The 20,739-nt window shown below is 39.7% G+C and overlaps 1 long non-coding RNA gene across 2 annotated transcripts; it reads left to right on the forward strand.

Moving 5' to 3' along the window:
* Window positions 1-13,238: 13,238 nt before the first annotated feature.
* LOC135161912 (uncharacterized) lies at window positions 13,239-20,467 on the forward strand. Of its 2 annotated transcripts, XR_010298871.1 has the most exons (5): window positions 13,239-13,550; window positions 14,049-14,320; window positions 17,337-17,674; window positions 17,748-17,929; window positions 18,494-20,467. It is a non-coding gene; the product is annotated as an uncharacterized LOC135161912 (long non-coding RNA). The 2 variants fall into 2 exon arrangements; XR_010298870.1 differs by lacking the exon at window positions 18,494-20,467 and having other exon boundaries at window positions 17,748-18,464.
* Window positions 20,468-20,739: the final 272 nt, after the last annotated feature.

Here is a 20,739-nt window from a genome sequence, read left to right on the forward strand (position 1 = left end):
GCTGACGCTATCCGTGTAATCCCTGAGTCACACACGGTTTTCGCCTCGTGATAGGTGGATGTTAGCACTCAACATGAGTGTAAATGACTGAATACATACACAGAAGAAAGACGAGACCATCGTGATGATTGTCGAAATGGTGGTGGGGGATATAGCAGTGTAAAAAAGATAAGTGCTCGGACAACGAGAGCGTTCTGAACGGATATCAAATTATCCACGATTATAACCGCTCCCGTTGACGCCTCAAATATCTCTCGCTTGTTTCGCAAAACTAATTACATTCCTCCTCAGCAACAAAGATATTCAACAAAAAAAAAAGAAAAAATTATTCAAATTTTATGCCCATTGTCAATTACTCCAAAGCCACGTAATCAAGTGAAATTTCTCGAAGATAAAGGGGAGGAAAGAAAATAATAATAAAACATGTATCGTGTGCGTGACCTTGAGACAAAAGAGGCGTGACCGACATCCCTAATTAACCCGACCATTAGCATGAATTAATAAATTGTGTTCTCATGCAAAACGAGAGAGCGAGGAATTCCTTCACCCAAAAAAACAAAAAATTATTTCAGGAAAAAAAATTGCCGCTTGAAAATCGATGAAAGTGGGATTTTTTCCTCGCGAACGAGCTCTTTTTTTCCATTCGCAAGAATCTCGAGAGCCAGCGCGATAACGTGTGGGCGAGTTGGTCGACCTTGGGGAGTGTAGAGAGGAGAAGCGGTGAAAGAAGAAAGAAAATAGTAAGATGAAACGGGGAGAGCAGCCCTCCGCATTTTGTGCGAATAGTTGAGTCAGTTGTGTTAGTGAAAATTGTCTGTGTGTTGTGCAAAATGGTTTTAAGCGGACTCCACGAGTTTAGTCCGACGCGACGGAATGGGATATGAGGAGAGTTAGTTATCTGCAACGGCGGCGGGCGGGGGGGAGAAGGGGGTGGCGAGGGGCAGGAGGATGGAGAGAGCACGGGGTATGACGTAGACATAGCAAATTCGCCTGGTGGCATCGTCCTGACATTGAGAAACAAGCGCGTGTGTGTGCCGAGGTTAAACGTTTGCGAATTATCATCATTATTTCGGTTATTCCATTGATCGTGTTGGCTACTGGATTTTTTGAACGGAGAAATAGAAAATTTTGAGTGATTTTTTTTGGGGGGAAGGGGTTAATGAGAGGTTGTAGTCAGCCGGAAAGATTAATTGTGATGATTTTACGGTAGTCAATTGCGCGTTTTTTTTTTCTTTATTTACTTGCGTAGAACTTTTTTAATTGAATTTGAATTGCAAATTTGTGATTTTATTAGTTATAAATGTATTGTAAATTAAAAAGGCGGAGACAGACGAATTTGAGTTTGATCAATCGAACATAATTAAAAAAACTTTTATCACAAGGTTGAAAAAAAATTCTGATGAGTGCGAGGGTTGGAGGTCGAGGTGAAATTGAGGAATGCAATCACGCGATTTACACAATTGGTGTTCGATCGAGTATCGAATTTTTCGTAATCGAACATTTGGTAGTCGATAATCCATTAGTAAATTCAACTTCCATGTTCTCCAATTGTTTTTCCATGGCTTAGAGATATTTTCTCGACCGAAATAAAAATTTAACACGCACCTTAAACATTTATTCAAATATATCGAAGACGGCAACACCAAATTTACACATCTGTCGACATTTTTTTTTAACAAACTCCCCAAAAACTAAAAAAATCGGCTCATTCGATCCTCGATATTTTCCTCCACAACCGCAATAATTGCGTCCATCAATATATTCATCCCACACACAATGAAAAATCAGTTATTCCATTCCCAATATCTTCAACCGCCAGTGAAAACGGTTTGAGGGGTCGCCGGCACGATGGGGGACTACATTGAAACATCGAGTATTAGTCAAGAGGGGACAGAGAGAAAAAAGAAATTGGCGTGAAAGAAAGGAAAAAAACGAAGACAGCAAGAAAAACGTCCATATTTTTTTTCTTCACTCGAAAGTGGGAGGAACGTGACACATTGAAGGCTGACTATGAGGGGTGAGGGGTGTGGAACGAGGGAGAGAAAAAGACAGGGATCATGCAGTCAGGGGTGGGGGATTGTACCGGATGACGGTCTTCCAAGAAATTCCAATGGAGAATTTTAGTTTCTTTTATCACATCGTCTTCAGCGCACTTTTTTTTTCTTCGATATAAAACAGTTGTTGATTCGTCACATCCTGTTCACGGATTTACAATCCACTAATAGCAAAACAGTTACATTGGGGTTGGTGGTATTTATAAGTCACGGAAAAATAGCACCACTGGTGGTTATTGAACCGAAAATTGTCGAAAATGTATTGGCGGTGAAATTTATTCCCTCCCCACCCTCCTTCGACCCCTCTACCACCCCATTGCCCTTTACTCCATCTCTGAGTTGGCGTCTTTAGGCGCTATATTTAGGACACCGCACTGCAGATTGCGCGTTGCAGCTGACGCTCCCCGCAAACGTAGGATTTTTTTTTTTAACACAAAGAGAGAAAAAAAAAATAAAGACTGTAAAAATAAAATGAAAAACTTCAAATTGTACACGTGTGCGAATAACCGTGTAGTCTTTAGTATTTCGCAAAAATTGACCGAAGGTCGAGAGACGAATAAAGAATGCCGTATCCAAAAGGATATTGGTGGACGTGTTGAGAGTACTCATTAACACTCCCATTGTTGGTATAATTTTTTTTTTTAAATCGCCAAACACAAAGGATATTCTCTCTACCCACCTCTAACCTCACCCCCCCCGACAACCAGTGGCGCTGGTCAATGACAAAACCCTTCTTTTTCGCTGGTGAAATCCTCGATATTTTCCCTTCTTTATTTGCCATGTGAAAATAACTCGTCATTACTCGGTAGCTGAGGCATAAAGAACCATAAATTTAACAAAGAAACTCGGAAAATTATCGGCAGAGTTGGCGAAGAGTTTTATTGGACACGAGAGCAGTCGCTTCGGCGAAACGACGTCGCGGTTTTTCTTAAAAAAAATATCAGTGCAAAAGTCAAGGTCATATTGTTGTGGACGAAATAAAATGAATATTAATGCAAAATTGTATCGAAAATATGGGAGAGATTAGCAGGACGAATACATCGAAATAAACATTGAAAATATTCATGTTTTTTACCGTTTGTTATTACAAATGTTAGGGATTTTAGAGGCAGTTTCAACGGGTAAATGTGGTATTTAAATTATGTAACAAATATTTTTAAAAAATATGAGTATTTTGCGGTGTTTATATTTCTACAAAGTTCCCATCCCAACTTCAAAACAGACAATGTCAAACCCAAAGTGATCATTCCCCATAAAAATTCAACCAAAAACTCTTGAATAAATATTTCATTCCACGGAAACCTTTAAAAAACTCACCCCCACATTGACATCTCATCCGACCCATTTTACCTGAAATTTTGCGAAATTTCTTGTGCTATTATTCTCCCGGCAATAGACTTCGAAAAGATCCGTTACACGATCGGTTGCACTTGAGGCCCTGAACAGGGTTAATGAAAGATCAAACAACAGGGGTGGAACCGAGGGGGGGGGGGAATGAGAATAGAGGTAGAGGTCATGCTAGTGGATCAGCGAGACGGCGCCACTGGCGTGAAGGCACACTCCATCGAGGCAATAGTGGGCCTCAATGTTATTTTATACATTTTTTTTTAATATTATTTATTTTTCCTCTCCATCTGCGGTCTCGCACGAATTTCAAGGACACCCGTGTCGAGGAAAAAAACCGGCTCTCCGGGGCAACAAATCCCCAAAAAAAGAAAGCACGTACACCACTGCCGGTTTTACCCCCACCCGCGGAATAATTTCTCGTATATATATATATATATGAGGGGGGGATCACAGTTCTTTGCTCGGTCTCATCTAACAGTCTTTCCCTTTTCTGTGATACTGAGAGCCACACATTGACGTCAAAGCCAGAGAAGTCGAATACCATTTCCGTTCGAAGCCTTAGGCCGATCGATGCAGGTCTCCTTCCCTGTGCATCTTCTGGCTTCTCCAGAAATCTTGGAATACATTATCTCCCTCCCCCCCTTGTGGGAGAGGGAGGGGGGCATTAATAGTCCGGTGAGGGCTTTACGGAGAATTTCGGTGGGATAAATCAATTTCGTGTGCAACTGTTAACATAAGTTGTGTTCATAGATTCTAGGGGATAATGGAGGTAATGATTTCGTACGAAAGTTATTTTTTTATATTTTTTTTTCATCGAAATTTCCGAGAAGTTATCGAATGCCAATGCCCGAGGGCTCGCTGGAGGATAAACACGATTAAATAAAAATATTTTATGGAGATTATAAATGTGAAAATGTGTGATTTTATTGACTTTCGGTTCGTCGATAACGGAATGATTGACGTGATAAAGGAATCAAAAAGGATTTTTGAAAAGAATGGAGATTTGATTGAAGTGAGGGGGGAGGGGCTGAAGGGCAAATGTTCAATTTTGCGAATTTATCTTGAGTTTTTGGGCGCAAATGAGTAAAGATTGGAAATAATTTGAATTTATTGGTCAAAGGTAATTTTTCGGTTTGTAATGAAGTTTTCAAAATAGCGCTCACCATTTTGTAGGAGAAATAACTCGATCCTCGAAAAAAAACGTTTGTAATCATCTTTTCAAAAATATCTCAGATTTTGAGAGAGAAAAATTTCGATGCCTTTGTTATGGTTACGGGCTCGTGTTCGACATCGGGCTCTAATTGCTTTCTGATCTCTTCTTTATTGTTTTCACTGCTCGCGTAATTACTTCATAATGACTGGTTCACATTCTTAAAATCCTCGCCCCTAGGAATCAAATTTTTCGTGGAATGGATTTTTGAATTTATAAAATATCTTTTTGTCTGCGCAAATCCAACGCACGACTCATTACACCGGCGGATTAATACCACTGATCTGAACAGAGAGAAATAATCAATAGAAATTACCCCACGTGTTGAACCAAAATTAACTAACAGTTGGTTAATTTTTCTCAGGCGGTTAGATAACTGTTACTAAGCAATTAACAAATTGCCCTGAATGGTAAGGGAATTTTTCCCGAACGACCACGAAAAAACACGATTATCGAACAGTTCATTAATAGAACTGATTAATTATGGTAATAAACAAATGGATTTTGCTTGTAAATTAAGATCTATTTGGTTCCACCCAACGTTCACTCATTAAGAACAAACAAATGTACATTTGATAAACCTTATTTGACTTGACTTTCGTTATTCGTTAACTAATTACGGGAATTTATTTATTCATGTCCAACTATATCATTCGTTAATAATTTGTAAAATTCGTTGGGATAAATAAATTGTTCTATCAATGTACGATAATTTATACTGAATTTTCCTTCCCGTGTGCCACTCGATTAAAATAACTTATTACATAAAAGCAATTAATTTGAGTGGTCAATAAGACAAAGTACACGAACATTGTACAAGCCACGAAATCCTCGAGAAAATTGCCGCAGTTGGGTCGATGGGGGGGCCCAAAGTTAGACAGGAAGAGGACACTTCCATCTAAAGGAGCCTCTGAAAATTTGGAAAGTCCTTCTCCCTTCGGAATTGAATATTTCAAGACTCTCTCAAAGATAAGTTACTCCTGTCATTGACTTTTCCGGGCATCGTACCCTTTTCATCCCTAACTAATGGAGGTACTCACGAGGAAGTACCAAGTCCCCTCAGCAAACTGGGTCAGCGAAATATTCAAGGTGAGGCAGGGGGAGGATTGGACCAAGGGGACATTAGTCTGCAGTTTGTCCTCTCGTCTTTTGGGGATGGCAAGTTTTTAGAGGCTCTTGGGAGGCGTAACGGCTCAGAGTGAAAATTAAAACTTTGGATGAGATTTTTTTTTCACCCCCTCTCCCTCACGGTTGGCTATACGTTGGGATGAACTGAACTCATCAACGTCTGTTTTATTTTTTACTGGGGATAATTGCCGGGAGTGACGGGGCAGGTGGAATGTACATAATGATGGCAAGTTTTTGACTTTAAATTCAATTAACAAACGGAAAAATATATTCAATGGGAATTTCGTATCTTTTTCGAAATTCCAGAGCGAAATGTCGCCGTCGAAAATTTAACGAAACTGCATTTTTAATGAAAAAATTGCGGATTTTATAATTACTTGAATGGTAGCCTAAAATTATTTCAGTTCTGATACAATTCGAGTTTTTTTGCTAAACTAATCTTTTTTTGTTTGTTCATATATTTTTTGTAGTGCCACAATTATTATCATTGAACTGTTCCAATTTTTCAAATCTCTAAAAATCTAAAAATTTTAAATTGCTTAGTATTCTTTTCTAAACGAGGCTGGTTTTTTCAGTTTTTCAAAAGCTTCAAATCAATCCAAAATAATTGAAACTCTAGGGTCAAACCGAGCATCACTAGAAGCTCTGATAGTTTAAATAATTGAACCAGCCTTTACAGTACTTCCCTGTCCACACCATTAAGCCAGAAAAGTTATCCATAAAACTAACTAAAAATTTTAAAAAATCACGCAAAAAGGTTTAAGCCCTGGCAACCTAAACCCTCCATCTCCAAACATTCAGACGCCAAAATAATTCCATAATATCCCCCAACCCAACCTCCCGCGTACAAAAATATGTCTGTGAAAAATGTGTCAAAAATCTTTGAAAGAATTCCCCGAAGATTATCCCAAAGACCTTTCAAGCGACCCAAATAGATCTTCAAACTACCCATTCTTCCAGAAACAATTTTCCTTTCCCCTATCTTCAACGGACCATTCTTTCAAAGATTTCCACCAAGACAGATCTTTGTGAAACGATTTCCAACCAATCATTCTTCAAAAATCTAAAAAACAAAGTCTTTCCGAAAAACCGCACCAAAAACCTTTTCAAAATAATCACCCTCAAATTTTTCCAATATATTCCAAACCCAGACATTTATCAACCACCATGAATCCCTCAAAAGAATCCCCCACCCTCCCCTCCAAGCAATCACCAACAATCTCCGCTAATTTCTTCCAAGTCCAGCGTCAATTGACAAATCCCCCCAATTCACAACTATTAAAAAATCACTCAGAAGTGTCCACCCCCGCCCTCCCCCTCCTCTCCCCGATCAGTCAACCCGCCGCCCTCGCTGGCCCATCCACCCCCCGCCCAAAGAAAGCCTATCAACCAAAAAAAAAAAAAAAATAAAAATCATCAAGCACATTCCAAAAATAAATTCCTGGTAGTGGTAGGGACGTCTCAAGGTCTTCCTAGGGTAGGAGAGAAAGAATGGTTTGTGCAGACCGACCAGGCGATCGTAGAAATTCGCAAAATTCACGGTAGTTGTCGGCTTTGGCCCTGGCTGTCTGCTAGCAGATGAAACGGCCGAAGATATCCATGAGAGGGGTCTCGCGGGGGCCGAGGGGGTGGGGTGCGGAAGGCTCGATGGTTGAGGGGGAGAAGAGGGGGTGCGCGATGGGATGGTGAGAGGGAGGGGGATGGGCAGAGGGGAAGAACGGCCGTAGGAAAGGGGACAGACGGTGAAAGAGGGAGTGAAAAGAGAGTGAGGGGAGGGGTTGAGAGGGGGTCAGACATGGGCGGGCACACGGTGTGCGCGGTGAGGGCCCGCAGGAGGGGGCGCCTAGCAACAGTCCCGCTGGCGCAGCCGGCCAGGAGGCAAAAGTGTGATTAAATAAAACTGGCGTCGTGTGCGCACGGCGACGACCCACCAGGCATTGACATCAGACACTGTACACATACACACATAGACAGGCATTTCGCAAATTACAAACCTAAACTATAAAGTTGAGTTGAACTATTTTGCATGTTGTGGAAAACAGGGATGAGTTGAGGGTGAAAAGAGGGCGTTGAAGGAGGGGGTAGGGAGGGCTCGACGATGAGGGATGGCTATGGCCCAAAAGTTGGAGATCTAGGGCGCATGCGCTGTAGGTGTTTGGTTGGAAAAAACGAGCGGTTCAATTAGATGTACGTGGAGAGATGATTTTTACGGGTAAATTAACCCAAAGTCATTCGTGGATGACGAGAGATTTTATTGGCAAAAAATGTAATGGGAGTTTTTTTTTATTGTTTATCGGCTGGGGTAATTAATAATTGTGGAGGGGTTTTTTTGGGTGACGATGGTGGGCATGATGGGAGACGGGATTGAGGTTTGAGGTGAAACGAAGTGGAGAAATTCTTTGGGGAAATTTTTAGTTGAGGTGTGGGAAAAGACTCGGGAAAAATTCCGACAGTAGTGGGGGGGTTAGTGAAACAACGTAAGTTTTTCTCTGATTGTACATGAATCAGTAAGAAAAGTTAGCTTTAGGGGGTTGGAATTTTTATGGAGAATGTCGTGGGGTGGAGAGAGCAATGGGAAAGTGATAAGAAATAGTACAATATTAGCCGTACCATGTTCGATCGGACAGACTATTTTTTCTTAAATATTGATTGACAACATTCATTCAACAAATTCAACGATTTAAATCAAAGGAAGCCCATGGAAAACATCTTGTTTGGTAGCGAATTAAATCATTCATTCTTACGAACAAGTCAAGTGTTCATTTGATGAAAATCCCAAACTCTAAAAATAAGTTCGAGAGTTGTAATCTATCCGTGAAGCTGAATGGAGCATTGATAATTCGATTGTTCTCCCTGGATTATCTGTTACGGGTTAACGTGGGAAAGTCGGATAGTTATTGATTTTTAGAATACTCGAATAATATTTGAAATGAAAGTTTATTCAATTGCTTGCTCTGCCGGATGTCGCCATAATATCATTAAAATTATGATAATAATAAGATTTATGTTTTTGTAAATAATGAGCCTTATTTATTCTCATTATATTTCTCTAAAAATATTTCATAAATCACGTGACATGGTCAATCTTTCATAGAGCGCAAAATTGCAATTGACCAATAATTAGAGCCAATAATAATAATAATAGAGTCAATAATTTACTAACAAAGACTAGATTTTGAGTTTTTCCTCGAAAATTCAACCATAACTCGACTCAAATCAATTTATCGCTTTGATCCAAAATGTCTACCATTTAATAGTAAATTTTTTTTTCGTGTAAAAATAATAGTCCATCGATAAATTAACCCAATGAACTCTTGACATTGAGAGAGTGGTATATTGTTACAATTTTTGAACGAAAAATCTGCATGAATACGAGACAAGTGGAATCAACGAGACGCTCACCGAGGCGTATCGGTGACGCTCGGACGAAAGTCCCTGCCTTCGACCTGTCTCGAGGTCGAACTCGCATACTAAAAGGAGTGGCCTGGTAACAGTCGAGACACTATCTCACCTTTTTTTAACCCCTCCTAGACAGAATAATTATCGTTACTGAAATAAATCCCTCAGACTGAAACTATTTTTGTCTCTACTATTCGCGTTCGATATCAGTACAATCGAAATAGTATATTTCGATACAAGTGCGACCGATTTTTACGAGTGTGAAGTTGGCAGCCCGAGGCCCATGTATCGAGCTATATTTTTTTAATGCTCAACGAGTGTCAAACTCTGTCATCTTTCATTCACCAGTAGAAAAAACTAGATTTTTTTACTAGCGCGTAAAGATCAACTTTTTCATTACGTCATGTCCGTCAAACGCCCTTGACGGACGTTATGAATGAAAATTATATTTGTTAATTGAACTTTTTATCTTTAGGGACCTTAAATCGTCGCGAAAAATCCACTTTTCAGTCCGGTATCATAAAAATAGTAACGAGTGCAGTATAACTTTTCTCAAGAACACTGAACCCTATTTTTCATTCCAACGTGTCGTGAGACGCGCGTCGGACGCCCCAAAAATGACTTTTCGGCACAGCGTGATATAAAATCTCTTTTTTCTAACGATTATGGGACTGGCTTATAAAATCGGTTTTTCTAACGATTACGGGACCAGTCAACAAATCAAAATTGAAATTCATAATTACATCCAGTACAAGATATCATTTACAATCGAATATCCAAAGTATTTTCTTTTTATCAAGTCCCAAAAGTAATTTTTGAAGCTAGTGACAAAAAGAAATTGCAACTCCTGAATTCACATTGCATTTACCGAACCTCGTGCGATCTTGCGATGTGCATCGGTGCGTGCCGGTGGATCAGTGCGATGTACTCCCTCTCCCATCGCGCAAGCTCGGTGAGCACGTATGTGCCCGTGTCCACCGGAAGTGCCGATAGCGAAATTCAGGATCGAATAGTCGGACCTCAGTCGAGGTGATTAGATAGAGGGAGTGCCAGTGAGGAAGTACACTCCATCAATTTTGCTGGAGGGGGAAGAGGAGGGGGGAGGGGGGTAAATCATTCGATCAATCATGCTACAGTGGGACAATCAATTTACCGAACGAGAAAGCTGCTTATTCAATCTGCAACGATCGATCCTAAATCGATATTGATAGTACTGCACTGCGGTATCTGATTTTCTTCGCATTTTTTTTCAACAGATTTCGTCGCATCGATACGGAAAAATTTATTGACGTTGGAAATACACATCCGGATGTTGACATTCACGAGAAATCGTGTTACAAAAGAGTTGGTAGTACATTATGGAAACATAAGTCGTGAATAAATCGACCGATAGTGGGATTCCCCAGCGGTAATCGAACGATTTTATTCGGAATGTCAGATTCCACGGTAGACGATAATCGCATGGAATTTCAAGGAATTATTACCGATATCCTCCTACTTTTCGTGTTTTTTCGCGATTTTCCGGAAAACGTAGGAAGATCGATTGATTGAATTGATCAGATTAACGGGAAAAATGACGATCGTAGATTTTATCCGCATTCAATGACTCTTTTAAAATTTTTTCCAAGTTATTTCCATTTTTAAAAAATGATAAACACGTGACAAAAAATCGAGGCCACGACACTTTGTAGGCCATTAAATCATGATAATATTTTAATATTTTTTCTGTAAACCCTGTCAACGGTTCCCCAGAAAATGGCGAAACCATGAAAAATCCAAGAATATCGACAAGAATTCTTGAAATTCCCGGAAAATCATTTTTTCCACCGAAAATGGAAGAAGGTCAAGGCTTGCGCAAGTTCCGGATTCACATCGATGTCCGCAGTGTTCTTTATACCTTATTCCCCCGGCTGGAACAATGGTGTCGCTAATTTATCCACCTAACGGTACCATCTCCCAAAAAAAAAAACATCAACGAAAATCATAAATTAAATGTCTGCTCCGAATTTGAATCCGTTATTTGCGGATGAATCAGACACGCACGAACGATACACCAGCAGCGAAAGAAAAAAATCGATACAAAATGGCGTCAATTATCCTCATGATTCACTTCCTATGCCATATGCCATGTGCAATTTAACTCCCGGAAATAATTCAACCGGACAAAGAATAAAAATAACCAGTTCTTCATATTCTCCACCAGCGGTGGAAAAAAAATCGTTTTTTTTTTCCCCGTCATCGTTATCGGGTGGAAATTGATAATGCAACAAACGTCACTGGGTGCGTGGCGAAATAAAAGATAAATAAACTAGTGATTTCTTGGAAAATTCATACCGTAATCTATTATCCGTAACGTAAATTACGTTGGCATCTGTGATGCTCGTTACCTTTCCAAGCACGTGTTATCCCGGTATAAGAGTTATATCGGGCGAAGGTTACACTTTGAAAAAAATTTGGTAAAATAGAACGATTATTTTTTGAACTCAATCACTCGGCCTTGTTCAACAGTGCCATCGAAATCATTCATTGATGTACCGAAATATGTCGGCACATTCAGAGAACTCCGTGATTAAACTGTAACTTCAATCGTTGATTCCGAGGGCTCCAATCATGAACCTCGGGCTTCGATCAAATGAGGGCTCGTATCTATCGCATTGGTTCGTATTCCGTGAATATTTCATCAAACTTTAATAGTTATTTCAATAACTCGCCTTTCGTTGATCTGAAAATTTATTGTAGACGATATCAATGGAATCGCATGCCATAAAATATTGTTAATGGAATAATCACCCATTTTCAACAGAATATTTCATTATCTATGACCTATTGGAAAACCTCTGTGAAAATAATTAATTAAAACGTTGGAACAATAGAATTCTATTTTTATGCGAAACAATATGCATTCAACAAGATATATTTTGTTAAGTTTACGATATTTTTCCCTCAACGTATATTTGAGACGAAACAGTACCTCTGGCTATGACCCGCACACTATCTTTATTTCTTTTGTGTCTCAATAAAGTGGGGGAGGGGCCGAAGGGGGAGGGAGAATCTTTCTGTGAATCGATATGGCTGTGGGCAATTGGAGAGCTTTTGAGTACAAAAAAAAATATTTTTGGATTTACTGCGGGAGCAATAATTCGCGGAACAGCGGAAAATGGAATTTCCTCAGTCGGGAGACATCAAAGGACCTCTTCCAGGAGGTCACGTGAGCAAATTGACTCGTCTAATTGGACAGAATAATTTTTTGATTTCGATAAAACACCAATTTTCGACATGTGCTCATCACCGACTACATGTCGGCGTTGATCAGGAATTCGTCAGGATTTCAACGAAATTAAAAAATGATTTTGTCTGTTTAGGAAAGTCAATTTTATCACGTGATCTCACTGGAACATTTTGCGAATAAAAAACCCAACGCTGAGGCCGGTTTGAACGAGTTAATCTAGCGAGCAAGATGGATTCCACGAAGCATACGGTCGTGTCTTATCGTTCATTAATCGACGTGAACGTTAATAATGATTTTTCTTTCATTAGTAATAGAGAATTTCGTGTCTTACCAAGTGTCCAGCGACTGGGCCAACGATGGAAAAAAACCCCTTCATCCATTGATTGAAAAACAAACGTTCACCTCGCGTTATTTTGTCGAATAAAAGGCAGTTGTGTTTCATTAGTTTTTTTTTTTTGACGATTCTGCGAGCTGGATTGGGTGTAGACGAACACCGATGTTGTCGATTGAATTACATAAATTTGCACGAGACCAGAGGGCTACTGAAAGGAATTAAAAATGGCGTATCAACACGTCACCAAAATCACTCGTGCTTTTTCGTTTCTGGTATGACAAATGTCGATTTACTCTCTCTTTTTCTCGCGGACATGATTGATGCCGATTTTTCCGGATTTTCCGGCACTTTCGACTGCCGTCAGTGGCGTTGACTGAAAGAAAATGGTGGAATTTTTTTAACGGACGTAACCTCAATGATAATTCGCGATTACATGCGGCTTATGGTTGAACGATAAATTTTGAGTGTTTTATCGTTGAGAAACTTGAGAAAAATCCGTGAAAAATTAATTTTTCAAGTTAAAGGACGTCTTGGTTGACGAAACGCCGGCGACGAACTGGCCGATCTGCCTCATCGTTCCGCCAGTAGAACCCCGTCAGTCGTTTAACGTCGAGTGGGGAAAGGGGCGCCCCTCGGAGAAGGGGAAATTTTCCCTCAATCATGTGTGTGTGTTGGTGTATGGGTGTGTGTGTGGAGTACATCGGCTTCAACGGTTACAAACGGACCTGCACGAACACGCAACTGGAATATATTTGTCCCTGTCTTCGGTGGATGAATTTTGGGGGGACGAGAGAGTACGACGAACCGGCCGGCGTTATGGTACACGCCATTGACACCGCAGCGCTGACGGTACTTTCTCTGATTTACTTGGATTTGATTTGATTTTTTATTCGGCATGCTAATGCCGATTCAACACGCTGGCCTCGACGCCGCAACCCAATTAAGGGATGCTGGGGTAAAGTGGACACCTGGGGGCAAATGACGACTCATTGAAAATGGCGGATTCTTGATTTTTTTTTTTTAATTTTGTGGGATTCGTCGGACGTAATGACGCGAGGAACTCGGTAATTATTGTGAAGTTCTGGGGAGAGGGTTTGAATATTCTAATGGGGGTGTTGTAACAGGGATTTTTATGCTACATTTATTAGGTTTTTACGTAATGATGTCAAGAATAATTAATGATAAACAAGACGGTATTCATTTTCCCACCCTCTCCCCATATTTTTGGGGGTTTCAACACTTAACGAGAGAATAGTTTGGGGGTGTTTTTTTCTTCTTGAGAGTTCCGTAATTTTTTAATTATTAATTTAGTGTTAAATTAATTTTTAAATCTCCTCTACTTTTTAGGATTTTTTTTCCTCTGGACGCGCTAGCTTGGACCAGACAATGTCCCATTTTGGTGGCTGTAGGAGGCTGGAGACCTTATCAGTCGGTCCAATTATTCGGAACACAATCTCGGAGTTGTTACACGTCCGGGATTTGGGGCTCGATCGGTAACTAGCGTCATCCATCATTTTTCGGGTGACGGCAGGTGGGAGGCTGAAGATTCTGGTCGTTACCGCCGATAATAAAAGCAAAATTGGTGCAATTTTGTGGTGGATTTCGAGGAGTCGGGCCAGGTAATTTTTTGGGTAGTGGAGGGTTTAGGGGGTTCAAGGTTTTTTTTCCAGTCGTCATTGTTGATTTTTTCGGGGGGAGGATTGGTTACTACTCGCGATCAGTGGGGAGAAATTAATGGGAGGTTTTGATGGTCAATTCGCAAGTTTTGGGAATTTCGGGGACTTCAGGAGGGAGTAGAATTCTCCCGGTGTAGGCTTTATTAAATGAAGGGCCCTTCGAAGTGACAGAAATAAATAATAACTAAATGATGAAAGTTTAACCGACAAAATTCCATCAATTCGGAGAAAAATTAAAAATTCCGCGATTTCTAAAAAATTACTCCTCATTATTCTCTCGATTCGTTTATTGGATAAAAATCCCCTCCCTCCCTTTACACCCTCAATACTTTTCATCCGAAAATGACTCCCACTCACTCCCGGAGATTCCAATTTTTCTGAAGCACTCGACAAAAAAAAATTAAAATGAAAAATCTGAGCTCCAGTGCCAGGTGTCTCGCTCCTTCGGAAATCAAAGGTCGAGGGGTTGGCGGATAGGTGAGGCACATCAGAGAGGAACAAGAACTCGCTGAAGATAAAAAAAAAAAAAATGAAGAAGACCTTCTTGTCTTTGTCGCCTCAGTAGATGGGAAAAGGAACGTAACGGGTGGGTGGGGTGGTCTCGGCGAGGGTTGGGGAGGCGAGGGGGGTGATCGTAAGACGCATTATATGGTAGAGAAGACAGCCAGACGGGGCGGGGTGAGGAGGGAGCTTTTACCACTGCCGAGACGACGGGAGAATCGCGAGGACGAAAGCGAGAGAAGGGGAAGAGGGCGACGGGTCCTTCACCCAGGCCTGGGACTACGTGGGGAAGGGAAACCGTCGGCTGCTGGAGATCAGTATTTCCTCCTTCCCTTGGCCCACGTCTTGGTCCTTGTGTAACCCCACCCCCGTCGCCCTTCGACGACCGAATAACCCTCATCCCCCCGGGCCCTCCTGTGAACTCGTCTAATTAGTCATTGCCTAATTGGCAATTCAACAACAGCTACATGATACTTGTGTTAAAGCGAAGCGTCAGGAAAAATTGAGTGGCAATTATTTTTAATACCCAGTATAAACGATTATTTCAGCTATTGCAAGTGCTCAGAATCGTCCAATTTGCTGTGAATTTTAATTTATGGGGATGAAATTAATTGTGAAAAATTATTGGATGTAATTAGGCGCTGAACTGAGGTGATAGTCTTTGAATTTTTTAATAATTGTTTATGAGAAATTTTTGTAAATAATGCGGGTCAGGGGTTTAGATGATTGGCGGCAGTTTTAATTTTCATGGAGATGTGGAAAAATTAATTAAAAACATTTTGAACCACGGATTTTTCCGGAGATAAATTGAAAATTTCATTTCAGGGGAATGGGATTGATCTGTTGGTGCCGCCGGCGAAATAAAAGTTGGATTACAAATATTATTTTGCAGCTTTTTTTTCGTCCTTGGGAAACTCGTGAAAATTAAATGGATAAAAAAATGAATTGAAAAACACAAAAAAATATAATTCTGCAATGAGAGAGAAAATAAAAAAATTGATTTCAATTACGGAATCAAAATTATTCGCAGCTCTGTGAGAATTTCGCGAATTCACGTAAAAATTGCGGGATGAACCCGTAAAATTTTGAAATTATTCATAATTTTGATTGAACATTTGTTTTTATTTCTCTCCCCACTTTTATTTCTTTTTCAAAAGACCTTCGAATACCCAAAATATAAAATTTTCATTCTCTACAAAAAAATCCGCAATATTTCCGGTGGCAATTGCATCGCGCGATGTTTCGCCCTTAAATTTTACCACTTTCAGGCAAAATTTTCATTTCACCCAAGAATCCCCAGTCTCGAACTCTCGTGAACCCTCGGCCCTTAATCCTCCCGGAACGATGTGCCGTAAAACACTGTAAACGTTAGGTAAGAGAGATTGGAAGGGCAGGAAGAGGGGGAAAATTCGTCGCGAATTTCACCATCGACCATCAACGGCTGCCAATAGGGTATGTACTACAGTGGATGGAGGGCACACGGAAGGGCGTGGTACTTTACTGCCAGCAGGGACGGCCATACACAGCTATGTACCCTTGTCAAATTTAACTATGCGACGATATAAATATATCTCTCGGTTGACGGGACTAATGGAGGAAAGTGGGAACAGTTGTGACAAAGAATTGCTCCGGTCTTTATTCCGTTCAAGGTCAAAAATTTGGGGCGGGCGAAGAGGGGGTCAAGGAGGAGAGGACTAGTCTCGTGGGGAGCATAATTGAGTTCTAGATGAGGGCATGTGGGCATCTATACGGCTATCACTTGGTGGTCTTGGACAATTGACTAAATGACCTTGAGATGAAATGATAGTTGAGGATAATGTTCAAGCATGAACGACTACCCAGTACTTATCACTCCATTTGGGGACATAAGAACTGGTGCATTCGGGCATTATTTCATCGAGGGTATGCAACTGTTCATGGGTCGGAAAACAATGTCCTTAATTTATTGAGAATATATTTTATTAATTTAATATTTATCTACAGTTGACTATTTCTTTTGCCTGAAGCTCATTAATTAATTGATTGATTAATTGTGAAATGAAAACTGCTGTGAACCTGAATATAAAAATTAATCCTTTTGATCTTGATGGTTCTGATTCTAATAATTTTTGAAAAACCTCTATATACGCAAAGAAAAATTCTTTAAAAATTACCTGTCTTTTCCGTAATCTGCTCGTCAAAACTCTCTTCGGTAAAAATTACGAAACAGTTACCTTCTTTCTCAGGGAACTTTCAGGAAAAAATCCAGAGCATTCAAGAAAAAATATGGAACGTTCAATAAAAAAATGCGTAACTGTTCCATAATTTTTAATAAATATTGTTTTGACTGGCAGATTGCAGAACAGTCAGGTAATTTTTAAATAATTTTTCGCTTCGTGTACCAATGAAAACCGATTATTAAAAAATGGGCGGCAAAATGGAGTTCAAAAATCGACATAGAGTTAATATTTCACCGCAGGAAAGTGACTTCTTCCCTTCCGGCAATTGCGCAAGGAGTATGAAGGCATAAGGAGAAGGGTTGACAAGTGGGCAATGCAGTGGCGGGCGTATGTGCAATGCGGCGCTGCATAATGACTCAACAATGGGCGTGGTGTGGAATAACTGACCTCGCCGCGTCCCAATACCGCCTTCACCCTCACTGGGACGTTTTCTATTTATTCGGGAAACATGCAATGAGTGTACATAGGTAAATAGACGTCATGCTGGGGAGGATCCAGATGCTGAAGGAGATAGAGAACCGCATATTGTGCACCAAGGGAGGAAAATCGGTAGCCGCCTGTCTGCGGTAAATACCTAGTAAGCGTGTTTGTGGTTAATACATATGTATGTACGTGAGCACATAAACTAATATTTTCTGCTTTATTTCTAGGTGAACGTGCCCTTTTTCCACGTCCTGTGCGAAAAGTCCGTTTTACGCACGCTTCGCCTCAAACGTTCCTTTTCCACAGATTGAAATGAGAAAAATATTTTTTTTTTACGTTCACTGCTGTGTGTGTTATTGTAAGCCACACTCGTCAGATGATAGTTTTAACGACTGATAATATGATGAAGGTGTGTGACAAAAGTATTATCTAACTTGTGATTATAATCGTCGCCTTCGAGTTAGATTATAAAGTCATATTTGTGAGATTAGTGGCTTGTGCAACCGAGGAAGGAAGACGTTCCAACTCATGTGTAGACTACCGCTTGAGGCGTTAATGATACTGAGTAGGGTATCCCTGATTATCAGTGATTTTTATTACTGAAAATTTCTGATAAATTTCGAAAAATTATCTTGCTTTAATATCCGAGACATTACACACAAAAATAGTAATGATGTAATGTCCTCGATATTTTAGAATTTTCTGACATTCATCAGCTGAATGTCGATGTCAATTAAAACATTAGCCACGAAACCCAATAAAGTCGTTAAAAAATTGGTGAAGAAATGACTAAATTGGAACATTTTCCTGCTCATGAATTCTACAAAATTTCGAATTTTTTTTTGTCAAGATCTTGAGGTGGAGTTGCTCTTCGTCAGGGTCTGGGGCTGTCATTTAATTGTTCCATATTGTGGAATAATTTAACGATATAAATCCCTGAGATGTCTCACATTTGTTGGTTTATGCCGTTTAGGGAGGGATGAAGAACATTTAGAGGGCCTCACAATCTCCAATCCTCCTCCACCCGCTCACCTAGGGGACTTGTACGAATTGGCAGACGGCAGTCTGGCTGTCTCGTTGCTCGGCAACGCGCCACTGGCCACCGTCGATGATAGGGTGAAATTCAGGAATGGGTTTAAGTGAATTTCTCAACGGAAAAAAAGACACGAAAAAAAAAAAATATTATTCCATCGATGTCCTGCTCCTGGAGCCACTCCAGAGGAATTGAGATGAGTCTTAGATGTGAAGTTTATGGAGTTGAGGATTTATGAATTTATGTCTAGTGTTGGAAGGGTATAATTAAAGAAAATGGAGCGGTAAATCAAAATTACGTGGGGATTTATGATCTCGTGGGGAGAAATTATCGTCTATTCACTTCTAAAATCATTTAATTCCCCTAGATTATTGCAATTAAATGATTTTAAGTTTCCAAAAGCATTCATTACATTTCCTATTTTTTATTCTGTGCTCTTCCTCGTCATTTTCATTCTGTAATTCAATATTCAACAATTGATTATTTTTTATGTGTTATTAGATTTTTTTGAAAGTCATTTTCATAAAAAAATGTTATGCCATCGTTGTCCAGTTCCTAGAACAGCTCATTAGAAATTGAGATGAGTCGTAGATGGGAAGTTTATGGATCTGAGGATTTATGAATTTTCTCAAGTGCTCGAAGGGTGTAATTAGAGGGAATGGGGCGGTAAATCAAAATTCTCCGCAAATTGATGACTGTAGAGTGGGAAAAAATGACCGGGTACTCACACCTGTAATAATTGAATTTACCGACATTACTGAATCCAAAGCATTTTAATTTTTTGAGTAGGTGACTTCTCTTTTTTTTATTCCCTACCCTAATTCTGACAAGTCGATTGTTTTTCGTTAATTATTAGCGAGCGAAAACCCCCCTAATGGCCTCATAATTTTCGTTTCAATCCCTCAAATCCTTTATTATTGTTTTTCCTAGATTAAAGTTTTAATTCTTTCTTTGCAGCTTAATATTTTTCAACTATTTATTCTGACCGTTTTTCGATGTGAAGTGGAAGTAAAATCCACTGATGTTATTGAAATTTTATCGTCTCAAAATCACTGAAGTTACCGCTGCGATCAGCCTATCGGAGCTCCCCGTGAATAAATTCAAAGTCTATCGCGCGTGATCAATTGCCGCGGAATTTTTAAATTGTCGGAGTAATTCTATTTTTTTAATGTCTCCCCCGAAGAGTTGTTTAAAGAATTTAAAAAAGGCGAGTGCATCACATGCCTCGGAATGCAGGTTCATATATATTTTTTTTTCATTCTTCAACTATCAAACGCATACCTTTTGAGCGCACGCATTCACCGTGAAGGGAACCCAAGAACGCCCACGAAAATGTCGTTAATGTACCTGCCGAGTCAGGTTGAATAGTCTCCTTACATTTCAATCTGTTATTATTCAATTACGCGAAAAAAATAGTACTTCTTTCCTGTCTTATTTTTAACTAGACTCTGTGCACGATAAAGAAAAACCAGACGAGCCAGGAGGAATGAATATAAGCCGTCTTGGATACGCGGCTGTGTCAGACTAATCGCGCGAGGAATAATAATTTATTCAGTTGTAAAGTTTAAAGGCTGGCCAGCGAGATATTGTAAAAATTTAATGCACAATGAAATTCCAGTGCTGAGTGATTTCCCTTCCCTTTCTTTATTCACTCCCCTTTGGTTACAGACACTTTCTTAGTGCGCTTTGGGATGAGTCACTGATGACTCAAGCCATAGGAACCTCAATCGTTTCCTGAGAGGAACATTGCGAAATTTTTGAACCACCGATTAATTGACTTGATCCAACTTTGTCTCCTGCACTTATGGACGAATACCGTCAACGCCGTTGAGGTTTTTTCAATTTTTTTAAAGGACTTGAATTTATAATATTAATTTTCTGCAGGAAATTTCGCACTTACATTGTGAAATTTAGAAGTACATGTGCGATTTAAAAAATCAAAGTTTTTCTTCTGCTTAATTCATTCTGTTAATTTTTATTAATTAGGAGAATTATTCAACTAGAATTTAGTGACCAGAGAAAAATAATTAAAGTGAGACGTTCATCAGTAGAAAATAAAGAAAACTTTTCAGTCATAGAACAATCCGAATTACTCACAATTTTATTTAAAAAATTGCGCAAAAAATCCGGATAGAAAGTGCGAACGGGATATTTTCTTTATTGAATTTCCAACACATGCGTGCAAG

This window comes from Diachasmimorpha longicaudata, chromosome 4, assembly GCF_034640455.1.
Source record: "Diachasmimorpha longicaudata isolate KC_UGA_2023 chromosome 4, iyDiaLong2, whole genome shotgun sequence".
NCBI lineage: Eukaryota > Metazoa > Arthropoda > Insecta > Hymenoptera > Braconidae > Diachasmimorpha > Diachasmimorpha longicaudata.